The sequence below is a fragment of the Vidua macroura genome, chromosome 2 (assembly GCF_024509145.1).
Source record: "Vidua macroura isolate BioBank_ID:100142 chromosome 2, ASM2450914v1, whole genome shotgun sequence".
Lineage (NCBI taxonomy): Eukaryota > Metazoa > Chordata > Aves > Passeriformes > Viduidae > Vidua > Vidua macroura.
The window spans coordinates 79,834,294-79,858,985 of record NC_071572.1 but is presented as its reverse complement, the minus strand read 5'-3'; the positions used below and the strand labels follow the sequence as shown (position 1 = coordinate 79,858,985).

The following is a 24,692-nucleotide window of genomic DNA, read 5'->3' as shown; positions in this document are numbered from 1 at the left end:
AATGAGTTCATAAACAGCATAAAAGACTGAAGATATAAAAAATAATTGAGAACACAAGAAAGCTCCCGGAAGTCTTAGATGCTTTTGGGATGCCAAAAAAATGAATGCAAGAAAGTAAACCCCAAAAACAATTAATTTCTGAATATAAAAACAGCAAAGATGAAGATATTATATTTGATGGCTTGATGCTACTTTTTGGTCATGGAAAGAAAGAATAACTATATTAAATGAATAAATATTCTGCAGCTTTTCTGTGAGAAAAAGTTGCAGAATTTTACAAAGCTACATCACTGTTATTTTTCACTTTCATCTTTATAACAAAGATTGTAGTATTGATTGAATTTAGAGAACATGATAACAAAAAACCCTCATCCTACAAGTAAAGCACAGTCAAGAAACTGAAATGCTGACATATGATACAATAGTGAAAATAACAGTTCAGTAGCCCAGTCCATGTCTTTATCACTTGAACACTTTTAGTGCTGGCCCCTTTAGAGAGATAGCAATTCTTTCTGCTAGCAGGTAGCAGAGTTTGCTTTTCTGTATAAGTCAGGATAATCACTGTTTGCTTCTAGATGATAAGAGGTTTACTAAAAAGTAGAAATTCAAAAATGGAAGGTCCAAATGAATTGTCCATTTTTAACAGACTATTTTAACGATTAAAAAAAAAAAAAAAAAAACAAACCACAAAACACAAGCAAACCAGGTAGGCATTAATTAGAGACTTCAAAAAAGGTACATTGCATAGCTCTAGAAACTATAATAAAGGAACAGCTGTCAGACCAGCTTCTCTATCAATATCAATTGGGCTTAATTTCAGTGGACTCAGGCCAGTTTAAACCTTCTGGTATTTTCTTCTGTTCTGTTTATGGGAACACAAACTGTATGGTAAGTCATGGACTTATTGTCGTGGACATCTGAGACAGCAATGTGCATAACACTATGATTATGATAATATTATTTATGCTATTTATGTATTTCTTTTCCTTTGCCTCCTCTTAGTAAGTGTCTTGGCTTAATAGTATAAGATTTAAAGTAATAGAATAGATTTTTTTCCTAGAGTGAGTGTTCTTCCATTTCTGCCCTTTGCCCACAGTGTTGCCCAGTCACCACTGGTTTTATACTTGGAGGTGGAGGAAGATGAACAGACCAACAGCAAGACTTCCAAGTACTGTGTCTGGTTCTGCTTTTCCACAGATTTCCGATGTGAAGCTTTGTGAGTGAGAAGGAGTATCTCTCCTCATACTATGATAGCTACAGCAGAGCTATGGCTGCTAGATTAACACTGTGCTAATCTTTGGCTATGCCTGCCACGGGCCCAGCATCCCACAGCCCTGGAAGCCTTTGAAACTACTGTAATACACATGGCAAGTGAAAGTGTGTGCAAAAGGCATGAACTGATAATGCTAGTATTTTATGTCTTCTCTTTGGATTTTTTTTTTTTTTTTTTAATATTTGAGTCACTTTTTTGGCTGAAAGTATCCTTTTTAGATGATTAGGAGTCCAATTCTACAGATGCCTGATGTTGCAAGCATTCACACAGCAGGTTAATGATGGTAAAAAATTATTGTGGTAATCTGTGGTAATTTTGAAAGAAAAACAAACAAACAAACAGTATAGTTCTCTGTACCTTCGGTTCTTTTATCTGCCTCTGCCATGTCTGATGTTGGCCACTGTCAGGGACATAGCTCTGTACAAGTCTGGCTTTGGATTTTATATTTTATTGTCAATGCTATGCTTTTAATAAGTCCAAAAAATCAGTTAGATCTACTATCAGCTAAATTCATGACTCAACAGGAAAAAACTGCAGATAGTTTTGATGCAGCACTGGCCTTATTGACTGGAGAAAGTGCTGCTCAAAAAGCCTTGCTCCATTCATGGTGCACTGCGTAACAGAACAAGTGATGCTGCTATTTCTTATCAGTCATATAGTTCCCTTGAGTTTTCTCAAAGGAAATGAAAACCACAGATTTCAATACTGGGGAAGGGAAGACACATTTACATTTCATTAGATTTTATTACTTTGACTATATCTATCTGTTTTTATTGAAATATTTTCCATACCCCTTTTCAGGAACCTTTCAAAATTAATGAAAGAGGCATTTTACTGATTTTACTGACTGTTTTTCCCTTTAAACTTCAGCACAGCAGGGCTATTAACATCTTTATTTTTTGATATTGGTTGCTTGTCTTCCTTTACCAATATACAGGTATTTACATTTCAGGCTGCCTTCTAATTAAAAGTTCACCCTACAGATTTGATCTGCAGCTGGATTAATTGCCTTAATATCACCACTGAATTTATTTTCTTTTGCTTTATTACTTAATATAATTCTTTCTCCATGTGTTGCACCATTAGATACAGCCCTCATTTTGTGTTACCTGTGAATAGAAACACCCCATAAAATATACTTTCCTTCCATGATACCTTCAGGAGACTAATAACATGTTCTACTTCTAGTCACAGGGAATATAATTCCAAGCCAAAGCAGTCTCTACAAGTTTTAGTTCAAAGAATCTCTTCCTCCTAATGAAAGAGATATACTAAAATAAATTAAGCTATTAGTGAGTAACAAGGACTATGTATCCTACTGGGATTTTATTCTATCTGCTCCCTTAAAGCCTATCCTTGGTTCAGGAAGTGTCATCTTGGACCTTCTTGGATGGAAATTTTTTCAACTTCTTCCAACCACTGAATAAAACTTTTGAAAATAACCCCTCACAAGACTTTGAGGAGCTTTGACTTCATCCTGCAGTGAATTTTACTGCATTCTTAAAAAATTACCTCCCTGTTATTTTAACTGATGTACCCTGAACTAAACAGGACTATCTGTGGCACTTTTTCAAGTTCCCTGAGGCCCAGACTGGACAACGCTGTGTGTACACATGTCCAAGAAGAAGCAAGGCAAATAAAACCAGAATTTCACATGGTCTACCTTGGCAGCACAGTGTGAAATCTTGGAAAAGTTGGACACATCTCCTCAGCCCTGGCATTCAACTTGTACAGCTATGCTCACCCAACAGAGCAGCTTATGTCTCATTAACCTTGTTAGCTCTGTGTTTGTACAGTGCAGACACATTTCAAGATATCTCTGGTGTTTTTGGCACAAAGTGAATCTGTCAAGGTGGAGGGAAAAAAAAAAAAAGCACTTCCCTGCCTCAGAATCCTCTTTCTTCAACAAATATTTATGTGAGATGTTGCAAAGGAACAAAACCTACTTGCTATTAATAGCTAAGCTAATAATTTAGCTATTTTGTCACTTCAGGCTAGTGGTGGAAGGCAACATTTTCAGACATTTATTCAATTTACACAATTCCCCATCCAAAATCATTGCCCTGGGGCATTTGTTATTATTTTTACTTCATTGTTTTTTTCTTGCTTCTGCTTTTTACCAAGTGTAGTTCCATTTCCTGGGAGCTGAGCATATTACACTGATATTTAACAAAGATGCTGGCTTAGCTTGCTTAAGACTTGAGCTGGCACAAAGAAACAGCACAGAAATGACCAATTGTGGAGCTTCCTAGGCCTGGCAATACTGGGAAGGCAGTTTGATAGTTTCAGCTAACCCTGTAACATCACTGGGTACATATTCCTCTTTTCCAGACTTATAAATGATGGCAAATAATTCCTACCTGCCTTCAGCTGGGGAACTGGGTACTGCAAGGGGGGGGAAACCAGGGGATACATGGGGCTACACAGGATTTGCTAAGACACATTGGAACCCCGACCTAAACCCAAAGTCCAGGATGCAACACCCAGCTGTTTATAAATTTCCTCCTGAGTGTCCCACCTGTCAGCTACATGGTTCATGTGATTGTTCCCAAGTCCCACTCAATAAAAATGCATGGGGTTAGCCTGCATACTCTATGAACCTGGCTGAGTGTGACTGATCAGAATGGAAAGCACTCTGACACAAATATATGGATACAGAGCTGGGAGCACACAGATGGCATCTGCCCCAGCACTGTTGTATGCAGAAGATACCACCTTGTACTACACCATACTGGGAAAAGAGAAAAAGGGTACAACCCTACTTCACCATCTCCAGAAACAACAGCAACTTAATGAGACTAAGGAGGCACAGGAATTACATGCAAATCTAGGAATTACATGCAAATAGTTTTGAAATAAAACTGGAAATGTAGATCAGTCTGACCTGCCCGATGTTCAGATAAAAATGAAAAAAAGGAGACATTCCTTAATCAGGGCTTAAAATTCCCAAGTGAACTATGAAAACTTACACAAAATGTCCACAGCTAAGACATTATATGCTAGTATTGTACTTATACTCCATGAAATTCTGATATACTCAGAGTGGGAAGAGATTAAAAAGAGGTTCCTAAAAGAGACTTTGGGGGAAAAGAAGTTTCTTACTGAAAATAGAGTGATGTGGAAGTTAATGTGATTTTTTTAATTCCATAAATCAGCAGGAAAGTTGTAGCTTACAGTAAAAAAAAAAAAATAAAAAATCCACAAATCATTTAAAATCATCATAAGCCAAAGCAGAAAATTAAACAATAGCAAGAATACCAAAAGTACCAAAGGTAGTTATTCGTAGAACAGGACAGCCTTACAGACTACCAAAAATACAGAGATCAGAAGGACCATCAATAACAGAAACAGAATCTTGGCAAAAGTGTTATGAAAATAAACATGGATATACTTAGGCTGAACTGTTTTGCATTTATGATTAATACAATTTCCTGACATTGGAAATGACACTAATAAATGATTCACTCCTTTATTTCAATATCTGCCAGGTAAAAAACCACCTCCCCCTGTAACTGCCACTTTCCTACACTCAGATGTGCTGCTCTTTCAGTCAAGGATATCTTCAGCCATCTCCTAAGGTTGTCTGGAACACTCTATTGAATTAAAAAGAAGAATTCAGCAAAGACTAGAAACAAAACTATCTGTTTTTACCATTAAAAAAAAAAAAAACAAACCAAACAATAAAACCCTTAAAACAATCCCAAATAATCTGAACAAAAAAAAAAAAAAAAAAAAAAAAAAAAAAAAAAAAAAAAGAAAGAAAAGAAAATAAGAAAATGGATAAAAACATTCCCACTTGTGTATTGATCTTTTCTAAGAGGCAATAAATATTGAGAGCAGCTGCAGAATCATATTAGCTTGCTAGAGCTTCCTGATTTAAGGGGAATTACTGTTGCTCATACAAACAGGTAATAGGGAATGGTTCAGCACATTACAAGCTTGAATGAATTTAAACAAGACAAATACATATATTACCTCAGGATAAGTCATGCTTCCTGCATCCCTCTTAGCTTAATACAGGGAATATTTTGAGTCCTCTGCAGCATGTTGTGCATTGGTCCACTAATTAGAAATGGAGGGTATAGCTATGGCCTGGATGCTCAGAAATGTTGTTTAACTTAAGAATCAGATCATGTAAAATTGGACTAATGTCTGAAAAAGCACTGTAATACCAGTAAATGCCTTGCAATTACTGCTGATATCATTGATCTCATCATTCACAGAACCACCAAACACCACCATTATGGCATAAAACAGCTGGAAAAGGTTTCCTTTATCAAGTCCAAGTCCTGCTTTTACAGAAAAACAAACCCTAAAATACTTTTCAAATACTTTCCTACAATAAGTTCCATTTTGGCATTTCATAGCTGTTGGAAGGCCACTCAGAGCACCCATTTCTCAAATACGTAGACTCATTCTTCTAGCTGAACATGGCTGAAGCTGACTTAATTGGCTTTTACCCCAGAATAGTTCCTCTGTGTAAATTGCTCTTTTCCATTGTACATCAATTCTCATGGCAGATTTAGAGAGAAAACACAACTTCACCCACCCATTTCCGTTTTGCTAAATAAACAATCCAATCTTAGTTAACAAAGAAAATGTCAGAGTCAGTCCTACAGGAAGCAAATCTCTGCTGTCTCCCTGCTGTGTTGGTGAGCCACATTACAGACAAGGCTTATAGATCAATAGAAAATGGAGTGCTGAAAACTTCCCACCGGATATCCAGGCTTCTTATATTCTTTCATGATTCTGACAAGCATCTCAGAATAAGACTGGCAACCTCTACAGCTTTTTGCAAGGAGCAGCTGTTTGTTCTCTGGAGTAAGTAAATACATTGTTATCATTATGTTATTAGTTTATCAGTGGTTTCCTTACAGAAAGTCAGTTTAATGCATTATCTATCTATCTATCTATCTATCTATCTATCTATCTATCTATCTATCTATCTATCGCTGGTCTCTCCAAAGCTCTCTGATGTTCTGCTACACTGCTTGTAACTGTTTAGGATGATCCAGGTAGGGAAAAGCAGTGGATCAAGATGATCCAAGATGAGGCTTACGATGTTTATGATTAAATAGCTTTTAGCCCTAAAAAATGTCACATCCATACAGCTTTTGGAGACAGTTTGGACAGGAATGATCAAAACCTATAAACACTTCAGAAATTTTTTTGACGATAATGAATGATTTCAGTTTCCTATACACATTCTTCCAAGTAAGAGAAGTACTCAGATCAAATGAGAGAATCAGGTGAGATCATCTGTGAGTGTATTATGGTCTGGGATTTGTGATCAAATTCCTAAGTGTTGTCTGTGCTGGGACAATTGACTGCACCTTCTGAAGCAAATGGAGAGGATTTTGCTTAGACTGCAATGCTAAAGGGCTGTATCAAATTGCACTGCCAAGCATTTTCCAAGGACAAACAGGACTCTCTTATGTGGATGCCAGGCACCAGAAACTTGCAAGTGGAGCATGGGTCTGATTTCTCAGAAGTAATAGGAGATGAAGAGGTTGCCAGTGAGCAAGCAGAAAGTCTTTGGGGGGCCCTAAGTCACAATTAGGTCTTTTTACAGATGTTTGCTAATTTGTTGTTAAAGATCCTCAGAGATGGAGATATATCAACTACACCAAACAGTCTATTTTCATGGTTCACTCTCCTTTCTGCAGCTGCATTATTTCTAGAATGTCTCATCTTAAGCTTTTTTGGTGCTTTTTAAGCATTCATTCTAATTCACAATGAATACAAGAAAACAATACACCAAACTGAAATATTTAAAGGCTAATAATGCAGTAAAATTACAAAAAGTAATGAAAAAGAGGAATGCAACTAAACGGGCAAGCAGGGTTGGTTTTGCAAAGGTAAACCTTTTGAAAAAGTCTGCAAGTGTCAGAAATAAGACCTTAAAGAAAATTAAGGTATATGAATTAGGACAGATGAAGCTCATTACTGCCTGTGGCCTACATGCTATAAAATGGGTTAGTATTGCTACAGAAACCTTTCTGGTGTGTCCCTGTAATTAGCACAAAAGTACTATTATTGTAATTAACTGAATCCCCTAGTACCTAGTGCAATGTTCATGGCTTTAAGCAGGTTAATGTGAAAATTAATTTGTGCTAATTTACACGAGATCAGTGACACCCAAACCAACCTGGCTGCAGTGGCATTTTGTGAAATAACAATATTTTCCTGTTGACTTGAATAAGGCACTGAAGCTTCAAGAATGTCACATAAACCCATCTTAGCTTTCACTTGTGATAAAACTATTGTGATAATTTTTCATCTTCTTGGGATAAATGTATTGTGAGACTCCTAAGTGGATAAGTGATGTACTAGCTCTTGACATATAAATTAACAGGATAAAAGATTTGGGCAGGTTCTTTAGCCTGGTCAAGGGGCTGGCTGGTCTCAGCACAGACTGTTCTCCAGGATGAGTTACCTTTTCATCTTGTTTGACTTTCAGGGCAAAGCATATTGCTGCATGCACACAAGGAAGAAGATAAAATTCTTTTGTGCACAAAACCTTAAGTCCAAGAGACTGTAGGATAATTCAGAGGGACTTGAATTCTTCTCAACTTAGTCCTGGGCAAGATAGGAAAATAATAAGAAACAACTACCTGGAGGATTGAGAGAGAACATAGTTGAAGTCAAGCCAAATCAGAGAGTGGTTCAGTGTTAAGGGACGGAAGAGAGAAGATAACTTGTTTTTGCGCTTGTTGCTTTTTATTCTTCCACTAAAATAAAACACTTCACACCGGACAGACAAATTCTATTCCCTGTTCGATTTAGGCTGGAGAAACACTGTCATCACCTGTCAGTGCAATAGAGAAAATTAAGCCTCACAGCTTGAACTAAATTGTCTTGTAGCTGTGACTATTGTTGCACTTTCTGGACAATGACTGGCTATGCTAGGAATAGCTAATTAAGGCTTTTTTGCTCTTTTCTGCAGTTGGTGTCAAATGAACTTTTGCACCCTGCCTTCCTTCAAAGGTATGCAGTCCCATATGAGTGGTTGTAATGAACACCCAGAACCATCACTCCTTCAGCTCAAAGCTGCTGGTTTTGGTCATCTTTCTGCAGACATGTGCTACCACAATAATGTGAGGGCAACCAAGAAAAGCCTCTCAATCTAAGCACATTCCTGGACCCCTTCTTGTTTTATGGCCTCACCCACTACCTTGAGGTGGGCAGATGACAGGGCAAATCACAAAGGCTGAGTTCAGGGGTTGGGGTTATTCTTCTAGGAGCCCTAAGAAGAGGCTTACCCACAGCTCCATTCAGGGCCTCCGTCTTCCAGAAAACCTTCTCCCCCACTGAATACAGAGAAGCCTGGTGGTCACAATTTCCTTGGCCTTGCCAGTAACACCAGGGTTCTGATGCCTTTCTGTCCTGTCTACTCAATACAACAAATCAAAGCCCAGATGTTCCCTCTTTTGACCCTTTTTGATGCACCCTTAGAATACAATGTCATAGAAGTTCATTTAATGGTAATACTAAATTATTAGCATTTGGGTGTCTCCCCCACCACCCCATCAGTTTCTGTCTGTTGATGGGACAAGAGTTAAAGTTCAGCTCTGTTTTTAAGGAGCACAACAGTGGGCTCAGTCACCTCTGACAAGGAGATGAACAAAAGTGAGCAGAGGTTTCCTTCACAGCTTTCCCAGCTCCTGCATAGCAAGGAAGGCAGCAAAACTTCAGGTTTTCCAGTCCTTCTACCCCCTTTTCTGCTCCCTGGGCTCATCTATAACCTCATCAAAAGTTAAGCATAATCTCTGCACGTCTTACAGCCCTCAATACACAGGGGCTGGTGAGCAATAGTTCTTCTTCACTTGCAAGCTGCCAAGCATATGTCAGTGTGCCCTGTGCCTCGTTCCTTGCCTGCCAGAAGGGTTAATCTCCACATTGAGTTCCTCCTTTCAGTCTTCTGCCTCACCTCTCTACCATTCCTCATTAATTACCTGTAAAATAGTTTTTAAAGAACACATGATGCCTGCTTTCTCCTCCTTCTCTTCAGCATCACTTCTCTTCGGTCTGTTTCCCTAAGTGTCCTACCCCCTGCAGATCTGTCAGGATCATGAACTATTTAAGAATCATGTAAATTTCATTCTCCTTTTTATATGTGAATATTGTTTGTTTGTTTCTTTTTTTTGGTTTTGTTTTGTTTATTTGTTTCTCTAACTTCTGCCAGTCATTGAGCGTGTTTGGTCCAATTTGTGTCCATTCTTACATCAGATATCCATCTGAAGAGTGGCCCATGATGATTTTAGGTGCATTTTCCTACCATTATTTTATTTTCCTTTTCATGAGGTCACTTAGTTGAAAACAAAGTGAGGGCAAGCTGAGCTGGGAGAGAAAACAAAGTGATTACAGGGCAGTGAAACCACCTCTTTTTTCTCTAAAATGTGATGTCAAACTCTCTGGAAGCTAAGTAAATCACACTGGTTTATATAGTTCAATTTTTTAGTACTATTAAAAAACGAATGTGTAAAATTGTAAAGGACAACAAAAAAGTTTTCTTATTTTCTTAAAGATCAACAGAAAACAGAATATCTTGCAATTTCAAGCTTGGAAGACACATATGAAGAAGTCCTAATGACACTGCAAATACAGCTTTAAAATCTTTTATAGTCAGCTTTCAAAGGGGCATAATAGTTTTGTTCATTACAAAAAATATGTGTCTTTGAAATTTTGAGCCTAGTTTGACTTTCATGTGTTATTAGCTCTCAGTGGAACTGAAGCATTTAAATTGATTGTAATGAGACATTTGCAGACACTATGACTGCAGCAAACCATTCCTGTTTGGAGATGGCTGGCACAAGAGCCTCTAAAAGCATCCCAACAGGGAGCAAGTATTGTGCACTGACAAAGGGAAACATAAATCAGCTTTGGAGAGGTCTGCCATGCAGCTGGCATTGCTGTGCAGGACATGCCAAGTGGCTGCTCTGAAGGCAAAGGAGGGCAGCACCCTTCAAAGGGTGGGAATGGATGCTGAGGGAAGTGCTGGTTAAATGCACATCTGTTTTTAAATATACAGAGGTGAATTTCTGCCAGATGCTAAACAGAAAGAATTAAACCTCTAGTTGAAAAAAAACCAAACCAAAACAAAACTGAATTAAAACAGACTTCTCAAAGCAATAATAATAAAAATAATAACAAGAACTTACATCTCTCTCTGATACCAGGATGCCAAAGGTGAATCTACTCTAAGAATTGTAAGACTTCTTATCTTGTGACTTCTACCTCAGCTTCCTTTTCTTCAAAAGCCTCTCTTACCCCTGTCAACCTTTTCTACTTTCTGCTGCAGTTTAAATACAATTCAGTGAAGGACCTATATCAGAGGCTCTATTTCTCTATTCTCCCCTCATCTTTCTCCATTTCTTTGCTATCTAATTATGCCAACAAAATAGAATAGCCTCTCACAATTACTCTGTTTTCATGAACTTGTAAGAATTTCATAGCTCTTAAGACTGCCATGAAAGCTCGTTCGTGTATGTACACATCTTTTGTTTATTCATTTCTAGTGCTTGCGTAACCTAAATTTCTAAGGCAAGTAGCCTGAAAAAAGGATTATGAAATATTCTGAAGAGAAACCACTGCAAATGTGACAGCTGCTAAGAATCACTATGACTTTCCTATTCCTCCTTCCCCTAGAGGTTACTATTGTTGCTGGCTGAGGAAACAGCTGTAGCGTGCTCACGAAGGGCAGAAAAGGTCTGGAGAAGACAGATTTGCCCTATGGCAGTTTGATGTCTTGCTGGAAAGCTTGTCAACCTTATTTACATTTTAATTTGCATGCCAGCCTCTACAAGGTTTTATATTCATATTCTCTTTTAAAGTATCTCCTTGACTATAATCACAACGACCTTTACATGTCTTTCCCCATTACCCTCTGGGCTGCAGTCCCTGCTCACTGGGCTATCCAGGGACTAGCAGCAAGAAATGTCAGGCTAAGCATGACATTTATCCAAACAGTTGGCTGCTTGCAAGGTAGACTTTTCTTACTTAAAAAAAAAAAAAAATAGTATTTCCTCTAAGAGATATAAGAGCAGTGTGGGCAATAGCCACATCCTGCTAAAGGAGAGAGGTGAGGGAAAATCTCTTTCCTGTACGACTGGAGAAACTGGCAGTGTGCATCACCTGACAGTGGCTACCCTTGGGAGCAAAGAAGGCAAGAGGGATGAAATTGGGCAGTGACTGATTACTATTGACATTATTTTAACCATCAGACTGACAACAGAACTTGGCAGGATTATGCTCCTAGCTAGTTAAGAGAAGCACTGCCATAAACATGCCCTGCTCCAAATAAATCAGAGCACAGGCACAGAAGTATTGTGCATGCATTAGCCCCCAGCTTGTCAAGCTGCTACAAAAATGCATGATTCTTCTTATACTCAAAATAATGCTAGTGAAAACATAAAACAGATTATTCAAGGTTTTATGAGCACTCTGTGGCACCTTTCAGTCATTACAGAAAAGACTTTACTGAATATATTTTAATCAATTAAAGCTTTCAAAGCTGCTGAAGTATCCCTGGCATAGAGAATGGTGGTTTTATTGTTACAGGCTAATCCTGACTTTCTGATGAATTCACCACTTCAGGATTTCCAAATACAGAAGCACCCTCTTCTCAGAGTTACAGAGAACACTTCTGGAGGTATGGTTATTGTAAATAATTTTAGATTCCATAACTTCTACATTTCTGATTATTTTTGATAAACATTTACTTATAAAAAAAAATTGTACCCTTTGACTATGAACAGACATTGTAAGAATGAGGCCAAGGTGGGTTGTACTGCTCAGGGTGAAATGTAATACCATATCTGGAGTGAAGGAGGACTTTTTTCCCCTAGGTCAGATTGCAGGGACAGTAACACTGGCTTTTCGTTATGTATCTGCTTTCTGGGACTGTCTCTGAGTTTTATCAACATGTTCCACAGTATCACAAGGAACCCGATTTCCCTTTCTCTTGAGTATCTACTTCAATGGATCATCACAGAATCCCTAACTACATGAACAGCACCAAGCCCAAGTTGGTGTTTGCTAGTTTTTCTAAAGAAATACATGTATTTCTTTATCATAGGATCATCATAGCAACATCTGAACTTTCACATTTCAAGAGTTAATTTGAAGTGTTCTGCTATCAGTGGTGCAGCCTTATCAAAACAGTGGTGAAGAAGGTTAATACATTACATATTTGTGTGGACAAATGTGGACAGCAATATTTTCTTCACTTTAAGGCATATGGAAGTCCTGTCCAAGATAATTCTGAATTCTGCAACTCCTCAAACCTGTAGATGAAAACTGACTGTATTGGCACTGGCCCTTTCTGTTCTGTAAGACAGCATGTGGCCACAAGAGGAAATAAGCTATTTAGTTTTTATTTGTTTTTGACTGCTTTGATTGCCTGACTGGTCTACTTATCCCAGGCCAGACACCCTATATCACATGGACCTGTCATTGCAAGCTGTGCTTGTTTTATCTGGGGTAGAGGTAATTTTCTTCATGGTAGCTGGTATGGGACTATGGTTTGAATTCTGGTTGGGAACAGCATCGATAACACAGGAATGTTTTCATTACTGCTGAGCAGGGCTTGCACAGAGTCAAGTCCTTTGCTGCTTCTCACCCAACTCCATCAGTGAGAAGGCTGGGTGTGCACAAGGAATCAGGAGGGGACACAGCTGGGAGAGATGACCCACCTGACCTAAGGAATATCCCAGAGTACCTCACATCATGTGCAGCGGATCATGTAAAGCTAGCGGAAGAATAAGGTATAGGGGAAGTGAGCGAGCAGTTGTATTGGACTAATTTGCGACTGGGTCTAAACCACGACACAACATCAAGGAATATGGATCCAAAATGCCATAATTGGTGGTGCATGACACCATACCTACCATCAGTCTGTAATTTCAGAGCTGGAGGTTTTGTCAACCTCTCTTAAGCTCAATCTGCCACAAATACTTACCCTGAGTAAAGAGGGTTGACATAAGAGCACAAACTGCCCTGGATATGTGATGGCTGAGACTGAGGACCTGGGAGAGAAATGGCCACATGGAATGCTGTAGTGATGTCCCTGTTTTAAGCCTTGTCATTCTTCATCACAATTTTGTGACACAGTTCTGAAGTCACCAGCATGGACAATGTCAAAAGAAATAAAAAATTCTGGAAGCGATGTGGTAAGCGGCCTACAGCTGAAAAGAAACCAAACTTCTGAAGAGGTCCAGGATCAAAGGACATGGTAAATGTCAGTCGGATGGTACTTATGTCATGTTACAAGAGCTGCTGCAGCAAGTACAGGAGAACAAGTTCTGTAACAGATCAGAGCCAATTATCAAAGTAATCCCATTTGGCCATAAAAATATCTAGTCATTTAATACTGCTAAGTCTTGTTTGTAATCACAAAACTTAATGAGAACAACTTACACTGAAAGGAAAGAAGGGAACTCTCTGGAGTAGAAAGGCTGCTAAAGGGGACGCTGACAAATGCAAGCAAATTTGAGATTTTAACTTCTTTTATATAGGCCATACCCTTTTCATAGAGGATTTTTCTTTAATCAGTCAACCCAATGCTGAAGCCAGCTACAAAATTATGCAAGCACGCTTTTGTTTTCACATTCTGTGCCATGTAGGCAAGTCTCCCAATTAAGAAAAGGTTTCTTTTGTTTGCATGAGATTCTGTTTAATTTCCGGCAGGCAGATTCAGAAATAATTACCATCTATATAGAAGGATGAATAGCAGGCACACCCAGAATTCTCATTACCCGCCAGAATTTCAAATTGAACTTAACTTCTAAGCAAGCATTTGTCAAGTTTGAACAAAAGGGAAAAGGTATTGGATGAAAGTAGTGATGTCTAATTTAAATTCTGAACACCAAGAATGGTATTTCATAATGTCCAGGACCTCACACCTGGAAAGAGCCTGAGAGTAGTTGCAGAATTCTGAGAAGGATTCACATATCTTTTGAGAAGTCTGGCTCCTCCTTGACACATTTAAGGCATATTGGAGGTCTCAAACACTAGAGAATGGTTTGGTCAGGTGAGGACAATAGTGCCATATGTAAAGGATTTTAGCCAGTTTACATTCCCGATGGAGGGGTATAAAGAAGACGGTTCTCAGTGCTTCCCAGCAAGAGGACAAGAAGCACTGGGCACAAAGTGAAATACAGAAAATTCCATTTAAACATTAGAACAAACTTTTTTATTCTAAGGATGATTGGATAGAGGAACGGGTTTTCCAGAGTTGCAGAGGTATTAAAAACTTGACTCTACATGACCCTGAGCAACCTGCCCTTGTTGACCCTACTAGAGTGACTGGTGTTGGAACAGATTATCCACTTACCTTCCAGCCTTTACTACTCTGTGGGTCTGTGAAACATTAGCTCTAATTCTCTGTAGCTATGCAAATGTAACATATAAGCAAAGGTCCTTCTCCTCTTATGCTCAGAAACACAGAACTGGTAAAACCCACTGGAAGGATAATGTATGGTTAACAACTTCAGCCCTTTAGAATGCAAAGATTATTAGAATAAATAAAACATTACACTTAGCTGTATTAATGTCCCCTGGCTCACATTATTCTCTGAGGTGACAGTGCTATTGAACAACTGGGTACAGCAATATAAAGGTTTAATATCTGGCTATATTTAATATCGAACCCTGATACAGGCAGTGCCTACAATGGCTACAGGTCTGTCAGCATTTTCAAAATTTTATAACAGCCATGAAAACTCATGGAGTATAGAAATGAGTCAACCAGTACTTATAATTGCTGGCATTTAGCACCAGAGATGATGACTAAGAATCTATATTTGAAATACCTGGAGTTGGTGGAGTCCAAATCCAAATCCTAGGGAAAATCAACTAAGCACTATATTTTTGTGAATTAAATACACTGAAATGTGTGCAGCTTGTAGAACTTTTAGGTGAGTGTTTAAAACCATATTTATTCAGACACACACCACAAACATATTTGGTCATCATACAAAATGAGTATTATTTTGATTTGGTTTTCCTCTAATGCAGAATATTGCCATGTTTGGCATTTATCTTCCTACCCTCTTATCAGCAGAGGTGGCTGCTTTTCACATTTCAGAAATAATGTTTAGGGAATTCCCTGGGGCATAATCTTCAGTGGCAGATGTCACGCATCTCATACACTCAAATGCAGTTTGACAGCATGCAAGTGGTCTTTGCTTTCTGCATTAACCAACCTCACAAAAAAAATAGGTTGAAACAAAAATTCAGGCAGTTAGAGTCATAGTGTCTGAAATGTTTCTTTGAGAAGGAGCTTCACAACAAAATAGATGTCCTAAGATGATACATTAAATTTATTTTTATACAGCAGTTTATGTAATTCATCTGAAAGAGGATGGGTCTTACAAATCTAAACAAACCAAATCATGTTAAAATAATTTACAATTATCCAAAAGAATCCTGATGTGTTTCACAGACTTCAGTACAAACTCCACATATCTATGGTATCCACCTCAAGGCTGTCACTCACAATTACAAATGTGCTGCAAGTAAATCAAAGGACAGAACAGTGGCTATATTAAAATCATGCTTGACCTTCAGGCTGAGCAGATTAATTTAACTACAACTTTGTCTGAAAGACCTATAAACAGTTTGAGTCACAGTCAGCAAGAGGCATATTCACCAGAAGATGAAAGGCTGAGTGAGGTCTCACAGATGTTAACCCGAGGTTAAGACACACATTAACTATGTTTGTGTTCTCAGGCTGGTCTTTGACTCACAGGTTTTTAGTTATATGCAAATGGTGTAAGAAAGATCCCAATCAGGCTCTGGATGTTTCCACATCAGTGCTTATACCTTTACAGTTTCCATTACCAAATTCAGTGACTGACTTCAATGTTTGCATTCAAATTTTTCACTTGCATAAACTCAAGTATCTTTTTTTTTTTCTCTGAGAAAACCAGTAGATTAAATAAGTTTCTTCACTGAAAAATCAACTTTTTAATCAAAATGCAATTTGCCAGCAGGGATATCATTTTTCAGCACAAATGTTCTAACATTAATTCCTCCTGCCTCTTTTCTCTCTCCCTCAAATGACAGTTTTGGACAACTGAAGCTTTTCAGCATGGCTTTGTTTTTTGATTTTTTTCCCCCCTTATTTATCTCTGTCTTCAGCACATATTTATTTTTAGGAATACAAGCCTGAAAAAAAGAGACATATTTCTGGTATTTTGAACTGCATATTGACATAAAATATAATTTGTATTTTACCTTCATGTATACTTTAAAAATAACTATACCAAAATTCAGCATAATCCAGAATCTCAGGTATGGGAACCTAACACTGGGGAAAAGTATAAGGAGTAAAAGAAAGAAGATAAAAGTGTTATTATTGGGTGATTAATAAGAAAACATACCAGTTAGCTGATTAATTTAAAATAAGTATTTGTAATTTTTCTTCCCATATTTCAAATCTTAAAAACACCTCCTATGATAAATATGAATCAATAATTCTTGATCAAACATATTTTAAGATTTAGTTGACAGGTCTACAGACAACTTCTATAGACTAAGCTTGTTTCTTCTTCTATTAAACAAGCATACCAAAAATAAACTGAAACAGTAAGTTTCATATTTTATGTTAAGCATCTCAAACAATTGAGGAAAAATGTTGAATCTCAAGTCTTATGAATAGTCTAAGGCAAAAGCTGGACTAGTTTATGATTGATATATAATCCTGAACTAAAATTTACAGGTGCACTTCACAGTAATTCTACTAGAAATCTGCATAAAAAATTGTAGTTCTTTCTGCTTTCTCTCTTCTAGCACTTGCACTTTCCCTGTTTCAGATCCCTACATTCAATACCTATGCACCAAAATGAATTTAATAAAAACAAAGCAGAATTTATTTGCATCTCTGAAAAGATGGGAGAAAGCTGAATACAAGTGTTTTCGTTTCAGGGGTCAGGTGCCAGTAGCAAAACATGAAAGAGTGAAAACCAAATAAAGAGACTGGCATGCAAAATTGCACCACATTACCTTAATAGGCCAGCATGTAATCACTGCCATAAAAATATCCAAGTTTCTCTATAAAGCTGTTTCAGGTATCTTGTACAACTAGACCAGTCTACCATTATAATTCAAAGATGATAAAATTTGAACAGAAGTAGAAGAAACCAAACATGAACAGCAAATGATTAAAGTGCATTCAGTATTATAGAACATTTTCTTTTATTTGAATAAGACATTTTATAATATCTACAGAACATCTACAGACATTTTATAATATCTACAGAAAATTTTATGGTTTTTAACTAACAAATTGCAAAGAAATGTGAAATGAAATTAATTCCACACCTAGAAAACCTGTTTTGAATGGAGGAGTTCTATTTTCCCCTCCTCTCAAACTTGTTTCTGTGTTGGATGGGTACATTTCAGAGAAGTATCTAACACTTGTGGTTGTACCTCAAAGAGAAGAAATACAGACCACTACAGGTAACAGCCGAGTTTCACTTAAGACCTAATAATTCACTTAATAGTCACCTAATAATTTTATTTTACCTTTCTGGACTACAGCCCAACCCAAAGCCAGCAGCAGCCTGTGTGCACTGTCATTTTTCTATGGAATGTCTACCAGAAACAGCTGCCTGAGAAGGGCAAGGATAGTCCATGGAACACTGAGAGCAGATAATGATTTTACCTATTATCACTTTTCTATCTGGAATAATAGATTCCTTTCACAAGAAATATTTTGGTAGTGAGGGTCAAAGATCTACTCCTACAAACAAACTGAGATTAACAGTACTGTAAATAAATACAGAGAGAATAAAATACTATTTACATGAAAAAGCACTGTAATACTGTATTTATGTTTATACCTTCTTAAAACTTGTAAGTAGATTTTTTGAAAGAAAGTAGGTATTTTCTTTAGTGAGTAATATTTAATTGCATAGATACCACTAGTATTACTAGCTGATGTGGATGTTTTTTTTTCTTGGTGAACACAGTACTGAACGCAGCAAGAAATGCTTCTGAGAGTACAATTTCCTTAAAAGATAGAAACAATTAGCAATAGAAGGAAAAAAAAGACCAAAACCAAAAAGCCTCCCCACAACAAAGTCAATAGATTAGCCTGCCTGGCTTGCTCACTCGTTCAGTTTCAGCATGTGGCTGCACACAACACAGTTAAATCAGTTCTTTATTATTTTATAATGTTAAAGGTTATTACCACAACACACAAAAGGGATAATAGCGTGTTTTTAAATTAGCATTTGCTTAGCTCAAATACTGCTGCACTAATTCCTTTCCTTAGAATCTAGCACACACAGTACTGCAAATCATGCTTACAGCGTGGTGGGCTTGTGCTGTCTCTGGAACAGGACACAACTCCTCAGGAGAGCAGGAATGAATTAGAAGGGACAGCCCATGTCTCACTCTGCCACTCTGCAGGTTCTTCAAACACAACACAATGACCAGTGTGATGTAAAGATGACATTAACTCTCAGGATTTAAAAAACCTCTTTTCAATCCAGATTATTTTCCTGCCTGGCTAAAATAATAGGAGATTTGTGCTAACACTATGAAAGTATTCTGGGAATGAGGACTCTATGTGCACTTTTATCAGGCTGACTTTTGAGTCAGCACACTGGGAATTCCCAAGTGGAAAGTTGTTCACGCCACAAGCATTTCCCTGTAGTACAAAACAAAATTTGTATATTATTATTATTAAGCTTTAGGCCACCAATCACTAATTAGAACTTTGCACAGGACAAAGAGAATACACCACTGCTGTTCAGACAATAAATGAATCTGCTGCAGAGGAGCATCACTCCTATTGGCTTACTGTAAGTGGGATGACAAATATTCTCCATCTTCAATTATTCCAGGCAGGACAAAAACTGAGGACCAGAGAAGCTGCAGGTATTTCTGCAGGCATTTCTGAGTGCTTTCAGCCTGCAATCTGATGAGATTACAGCTGCTACTTTCATCTGGGGCCACTTTCATAAGCGGGCCTCACCAGATTTTTTTTCTTCTGCACGTGGTCATGATGTAAAAAGATGAAAAGTGTTCACCTAGAGGAATGCACAGGGACTTCCAGTGCAGCTTTCTTGTATATTTATAAGATATATATATATAGATCCAAGTGCTGCCTGCAGGACTCAAAGCTGTAGGGCCTTTACCAGAGATGATCCCAGATGTGTGTCAGATCCTACACCTCTGTTTATGTGCAGCTTCTCCAATGGTTGTAACTACTCTGTAGTGGAGACACAGCTCTGGGAACCAGCACCCTTCTGACCATGCATGCCCCCTGAAAGCATGGAAAAATTCCACAGAAAGCTGACATGAGCTTGGAAAGGACTCTTGATGAACACTTTTCATGTTTTTGGTCGTCTAGACTACATTAAATGCAATTCAGGAAACAGATAATTTGTATTACTTTATTTAACTGACATTTGGCTCCTACTGATTTCTGGTGCTGAATTCTCCAAAACCATCTCTACTACCCTGGAACACACCCTTTTCACTTGTGACATTTCAATGACTGAGAGATCTGTTTGTTCATCTGGCAGCAAGGAAGGTACTTTTATTTTATTTTTTTCCCCCAGCAAAGAATACTTACATTAATAGTTTGTTTTTTTTTTTCCTCTTTTTAAAAATAATAACATAATGCATCCAGATGCCAAGACACCAGGAGCCACCAAACAAACCAAGCATTTGAACCCACAAACAAACTGAACTTAGCATTTATGAGATGTATTTTGCTTACAAGTGAGCTTTTCATGGATTTAATAACTTGAATATCCCCTCCTGCTTGTAAAATCATATAAAACCTAACCAAAATCTCTTCTTCAGGATTAGACCTTTACATGTATTTTCCTCACAGCACAAAGAGCAGACCAACATCAAAGGGCATGCTGTGTTTATGAACAAGCTCTCCTCTCTGCTCTAGTTGCCAAATTTATTCCTGTAATGCACTGAGTGTTTGATAGTCCTTTAAAATAGAGTTTCTCTCCCTAGTTTTCTGGATATACAAAAAAGCTCTCCTGCTTTCCACTGACACACTGTCATCCTTTACTATGTTCTGTCTCTTCCCTTCCATAAAGTTGCATTGGCTATTCCCAACACTGAGGATACTACATGGCTAACCTATAATTTCAGCCATTTTTCCAGTGAAGGCCCTCTCCCTGAAAGCCCATCATTATGATCGCCAATGTCTGTACAGCTTTGTTTCACACCCATCTTGAATACTGAATTCAAACATGAGCATTCTTAAAAATAGCACAGTGTCACTTTATCAGTCTCTTCAATAAAAAGAAAGAGAGTTAATATATAATTAACAGCTTTCAATTTTATGCATTAGATGTTTCTCTGCTCAAGACTCAACATTATAAATGTCTTGCTCTGTTTGTAAGCATGATTTTTGTACTGTGTGCTTGAAAGAGCAAAACAGAAGTGTATCAGGCATACAAACTTTTGAGTTTACACACTCCTGCCATTTCCAATTACTTTTTACACAAAGAGCACAGTCACACAACTACACAGTCACACATTAGCTGTATTTACTGCAAACAAAAAAAAAATAACTCTCCAAAAACTAATGCTGGCTTATCCAATAATCTATTTTGTCAAAAATGTTGACCACAAGCTGCCATAGGACTTCACAGTAAACCTGAAGGTCAGTAAACAGGTGTTTCAGACCAAAGGAAAAAGATAAAAAGATCAATTCCTGAGCTCAGGACTTTTATCTAAGATATTTCTCCTGGGCATCTATATTTTATACAAAAGATAATGGTGATTGATTTCATCTGTAACCAAAAGGCAAAAGCAGAGCAAGATCCCTCTGGGAGAGCAGATTTCTGCTACTCAAGAGTGCTATGCATCAATCCTAAAATATGACCCCTATTCAGAAATGGTCAGGAAGCCAGCACACTCTTGGAGCTGTGGTGCAGAGTGTTTCCAGGAGGATGCAGCACTAACTACAGGGATGGCTGTTTCCTGGACCAGCCCTAAGGGCATTTAAGACACAGCACTCCATGGAAAGCACTGCTGTTGCTTTCTGCCAGGTGGAAGACATGCATCACAGCACCAAACTAATACCCAGATAAAACATCTGTGTCCTCCAGATTCAGATGATGTGAAATACAATCCTTAGTCTCTGTTGTTTTTCCTTCAGCATCTCTCCCAGGATATGACCACAAAGGAGCAGTAGGCATGCACCCAGGATAAAATGGGATTTTTTGCCACATCCTCTGGCTATTTTCCTTGGTCTTATTTGGAGTGGACTTTGAGAAGCTGCTCTCATCTGTGCCTAAGCCTCCATACCACTGCCCGGAGACTGAACTAGTTGTCAGCTCAATTTATTGTGTAATAACAAAGAGCGAGTCTGGATCTCTGGTTCCCACAAGAGCCCATATGCCCATATCATAACTTTCTCCTTTTAGGGTTGCTTTTCCTGTCCTAATTTATACTTCCTAAGTTACAGTACATACATTTACATGGTTAATGTTCATATTGCTGAGATTACACCATTGTGATGCATGCAATATAAATGCCTAGACAGATGGATGCAGTATCACAGATTTCTGAAAGGAGGAGAACTTGCAAAGCCAGAAGCTCACACTTCAAGAAACCCATTTGCTGGCACAGGGGTCACTGAAAATAGATCTGAATGCTTAAGAAGCAGTGCAATACTCTTAAATAAAGTAATGCTGACAAAGGTATACACTCTTTCCTAGAAATAGGCTCTAGTTTGTTAGGCTGGCAGGAAATAATCATCACCAAAAAAATTCTACTCTTTGTAAATTTATGATTTATAAAGAGTAAGTGCAAATCTGCTAAGCAAAGGAAATCAGTGGGAAAGGCCACTTTGCCAATAGCCTGTCTCTTTAAATAAAAATTGATACTAAAATGAGATACTTATTAATTAAACCAGGATCAGTCCTGCAACTTTGATGCTTCACATGTAACTCACTGAACAAATTATTTCTAAGGGAGAAGTCATGATACAAGTCTAAATCACTACAGAGTAAACAATTTGGAGTGATACCAGGTGAGAGGTATCTGGAAGACAGCGTCTCCCTCCATGTATTAATAATACAGCAATAAAACAACAGGTGCTGTTCTGCCAAGCTCTCTTGATATTTAGATACAATAAACTTGCTTCTCCAACCCACAGAGAATGAAAAAACAACCCCAAACTGGGTACAATGAGACAAAAGCAATGACTATAATACTGCTGCTAATAAAAGAAAAAGTAAAATTTTTACTTGTGACCACTTCCCTCTCCTGGAGAGACATATGGGTATTATATGGCAATCTTAATATTTCAGTTCCATAAATTCTGCTTTTCAATTCCTTTCTGATTAAAACAACAAAAATTTGCAGGTTTACTGATCTTTAAAGGTTACTGGCAAGATAATGTCAACATATTAATGGAGCTTGCTTGAAAAGATACAGAGGTCAAAAAGAAGCAAGTGATAATTAGAGCAAAGAATCTAAAGCTGGTGAAATTCAAAAATTCATGCAGATGCTATAGGAAAAATACCTTTCTCTGCATAGCTCTGCTATAGCATGTTTCTACAGTTTGTTTCTAAGTCTCCCTTTGCCTTTCATCTTACACATATTTCAGCACTGTTGTTATGCAAGATGGGGAATCATTCATTTTAATGTGATACTAAGCATATTACCACAAAACCAGAAAGAAGCTACCGATTTACTGAGTATCTAATTAAAAAGCTCTACAATTCAGATTCTTTGTAGCCCCTCACTGCACATAAAAGATTTAATGCTGCATCTGAAAAGCCACATGTACAAAAAGCAAAGAATTTGTAAATGTTTCTGATATTTGCTTATTCTTTTCCTTCCTCTTGTTACAAAAGCCACAGCCATCACTCTCTTTAAGTGCTAATAAAAACAATTTAATGACAGGTAAATTTGCTGGTTTGTAGCTTCTTTGAACCCCCAACACACTCACTAAAGGAAAGTAACTTTAGCTAGGAAAGAGATCCTCGCAGCACGATGGTGAATAATTCATCATTACATTTTTCTTTTCATCTCATTTTGTGCCAGTAACGTACACAACTGAAAATATTGCAAAATCTAAAAACAACCACAGACAAGGACTTCCAGCAGCAAAATACACATTAAACTAGCAGGCAGGTTTCCCCAGCTTATATAATAACAGCTTTAGCTCGACAGAACCCCCCATCACTCACCGAGGACTGAATTCACTTGAACAAAAGCGGAGCCCAGTCACCAAATGCAGCTTTGCAGGACTCTCAATGCAAGATGCTCCTGTCTGCTGTTCGGTTCACACTTGCCTTTATAACTAAGCCAACCAACAACATTCAGCTGCTGAACCTGATGAATTATAAAACGGTAGCTCCCAGACTCTCATATTTTACATCACAGGGGGTGGTCATCCAGCATACACACTGCCTGTGTACATATATTCTGCTATAACTCATCCTGATAAACACATCAGTGCTGGCAGCAATGACAGTAATTGGTGCTCAGGATGTACAAGCACAAACCAATAGAGCACACTCCCACCTTCTGCTCTGTGCAACATCTCTACCTGTCAATCACTGCACCTTGTTAAGGTGGAATGAGCAACTGCACTTGGGGGAGACGCAAAACTCGTAGAAGAAACCATCTACCAACACAAATTCTGCACTTAAAATTTCTTAATGCAGTAGTAAATGTGGCTTCAGTGTCCTCTAGGTAACGATTTTCACGATTTTTTTTGCCTAAATCTTCATAAAAATCTTCCCTTCTTAAAGACACAGTTCTCATTTAGCAAATAACAAAGTGTTCTTTACTTCTACTATCATGAATGGAAATTATTCAGGCAAATTCCAGGGACATTAGCACAGATAACCTAAAAGCATTACTCCAGGCAGAATGATTGTTAAAATACTTGTTAGGTGAAATTCTGTGCCCATTTTAAAATCCTCCTAAACATGCTGAAAGGTTTTAAGATCATCCTCTAAATTATAAGGATGTACTTATAATGCTCTTCACTTCTCTAATACTTTCTTTTCCCCATATGCTTCCATAGTTTTTAAAGTCAATATATAGATACAAAATAACAGAACCAAACACCTAATTACCATTAATCCAATCAATTAAACGAAACATTTTCAAATGGGATTAATTACAGCAATAAAAATCATAATTGTTGCACATGCCACAAATTAACACTCAGAATTAGTCCCTAACAAGCAAAGCTGGTTATGGTAATGGTAAAACACAGCCAGGGATCAGCCACTGGAAAGGCATTTGTATGGCAATTTTTTTATGAGGGAGCAGAAGTTGCTCTTTCAGAGTTGAGCTCCAGGAATTTTGTATGTGTTTTACACAAACTCAAGGCTATTTGTTCGAGGATTGAGTGGGAATGAACACTTTCAAGAGAACACAATTCAAGAGGATTTTTTATTTCTACATCACTGGT

The 24,692-nt window shown here is 37.8% G+C and overlaps 1 protein-coding gene across 2 annotated transcripts in view; it reads right to left on the bottom strand.

The window, feature by feature from the left end:
- Positions 1–24,692, bottom strand: part of DLG2 (discs large MAGUK scaffold protein 2) — a 985,470-nt gene that overhangs the window by 95,150 nt on the left and 865,628 nt on the right. Inside the window, exon 1 of one of the 2 annotated variants that reach the window (XM_053971597.1) lies at positions 23,455–23,527. The exons of the other annotated variant lie outside the window; for it this stretch is intronic. The gene's annotated coding sequence lies outside the window, so the exon portion shown is untranslated. Of the gene's footprint in view, positions 1–23,454; positions 23,528–24,692 lie in introns of those variants that run through there. 2 annotated transcript variants of the gene reach the window in all.